The sequence below is a fragment of the Prunus avium genome, unplaced genomic scaffold, assembly GCF_965620075.1.
Source record: "Prunus avium unplaced genomic scaffold, drPruAviu1.hap1.1 HAP1_SCAFFOLD_68, whole genome shotgun sequence".
NCBI lineage: Eukaryota > Viridiplantae > Streptophyta > Magnoliopsida > Rosales > Rosaceae > Prunus > Prunus avium.
Window position 1 is genome coordinate 110001 of NW_028276922.1, and position 2500 is coordinate 112500.

Below are 2500 nucleotides of genomic sequence, written 5' to 3' on the forward strand. Positions count from 1 at the left end.
CTAGCTTCTTCATCAACTCCGCCGAAAGCCATCCTCGACATACCCGTGCATTGAGAAGGTTTGGTGGCCGTACTCCCAACACAAAAGCATACCGAAGACAACCCCAAGCTAAAGCTCACTTGAAGCCAACGCATCGTCACCATGTGTTCGTGTGGCCGAGAATTGGGTAGCTTCTTCATCAACCCCGCCGAAAGCCATCCTCGACATACCCGTGCATTGAGAAGGTTTGGTGGCCGTACTCCCAACACAAAAGCATACCGAGGACAACCCCAAGCAAAAATTCATTTGAAGCCAACCCATCGTCGCCCACAACTAGTGGGTGAATGGTGTGCTTCCCGGGGTTGGCATAGACATTCCCTCGCATGCAAAAGATTGTCGATGCGAAAGATTATCTATGCCAACCCCGGGAAGCACACCATTCACACACTCCCGACCGGTGTGGTGTGGCGGTGATTGGATAGTTACGGATTGAGCACTTGCCAAGGATCAAAATGTGTCATTTAGAAGAAACATTTTCAAAAAGTTTTTAAAATCTTGTGGGTTTGCAACTCATAAGAGCGTCACTTTCAACGTCCCCGGTATTGGATTGAGTTTCTAAAAACAACCGTGCACACCGAGGTTAAACTTTACCGGCTCCACTCCGACTCGCCGCTCGCCCACAATTTGTTTGCAACGAAACATTTGTTTTTAATTTTGTTGGTTTGAAATTGTTTTGAAAAGGTTCTTTAAATCTAGTGGGTTTGCAACTCATAAGAGCGTCACTTTCAACGTCCCCGGCATTGGATTGAGTTTCTAAAAACAACCGTGCACACCGAGGTTAAACTTTACCGGCTCCACTCCGACTCGCCGCTCGCCCACTAGTCCGAAGGCAACAAAACATTTGTTTTTCATTTTGATGAAAATTTCTGTTTTTAAATCTTGTTGGTTTGAAATTGTTTTGAAAAGGTTCTTTAAATCTTGCGGGTTTGCAACTCATAAGAGCGTCACTTTCAACGTCCCCGGCATTGGATTGAGTTTCTAAAAACAACCGTGCACACCGAGGTTAAACTTTACCGGCTCCACTCCGACTCGCCGCTCGCCCACAAATCCGAAGGCAACAAAACATTTGTTTTTAATTTTGATGAAATTTTTTGAAAACATTGGCTTGGCAAGCCCCAATCCGCGACTATCCACCCACCGCCACCCCACACGGGTGGTTGTTGTTGCGAAATGAGGTTGTGGTCGACATGCCCGTGCATTTGAGAAGGAGTTCCTAGCACTCCATGCTCTCCCATGCCAAAAAATAGCCTAGACAACCCCATTTCGCAACTTTCCACGCCTTTTTTTTCCTCCCTCACCCATGGCGGCGGCGTGGTGGCGGCGGCCGGATTCCGGCCACCACCGCCATGGGTGGCAGCCCCCCGACCCCGACACCAAACCCATAATACCGAGGCAACATATCGAGGCAACATGACATGGGTGTGGCGTGGGGGAAGGGGGCTGCAGCTAGGAAGGCATGGGCTGCCATGCATATGCAGGCAACACACACCCCCCTATATAGCATTTTATGCATTTAGCCCTTTGACAGGAAGAGACATCACCTATGCGCGAGGAGTCATAATGGGCTCTAAATAATTCAATACAAGGTATTTGGACGTGATTTTTTGCAGGGATACTAAGAAACATGCAATCTATGATGGGAAAAAGTTTCATAAATTTTTGAAGTCGGGAAGTATTTTTTATTAGTTTTAGAAGTCGTAAAATTGAAAAAATCATTAAAACAAATCCGGGAGGAATTTTTTAGTTTTGTAAGTTGGAGAAGGTCCTAAAAATCATAGACTACTTATGGGGAGCTTATTGTGCGAGGAAATTTCAATAAAAACGGGGTTTGACAAGATTTGAAAAATTCTGTCGACATTTGAAAAAACCTGGAACCATGCTGCCGGCATGCTGCGCACATGCTGCGCGCATGCTGCGCGCAGACTGCGCGCATGCCATGGCAGGACAAGTTTTGCTAGCCTCACTGTCTACAGATGCGCAAGCTGCGCGCACGCTGCGCACAGGCTGCGCGCATGCTGCGCACAGACTGCGCGCACGCTGCGCGCATGCCATGGCAGGACAAGTTTCGCTAGCCTCACTGTCGACAGATGCGCAAGCTGCGCGCAAGCTCCGCGCACGCTGCGCACAGCCTGTGCGCATGTTGTGCGCATGCTGCGCGCAGGCTGCGCGCAGGCGCCGCGCATGCCATGGCAGGACAAGTTTCGCTAGCCTCACTGTCGACAGATGCGCAAGCTGCGTGCACGCTGCGCACAGGCTGCGCACAGCGCATGCCATGGCAGGACAAGTTCGCTAGCCTCACTGTCGACAGATGCGCAAGCTGCGCGCACAGGCTGCGCGCACGCCATGGCAGGACAAGTTTCGCTAGCCTCACTGTCGACAGAATCAGCACGCTGCGCGCAAGCTGCGCGCACGCTGCCGGCATGGTGCGCGCACGCTGCCGGCATGCTGTGCGCACGCTGCG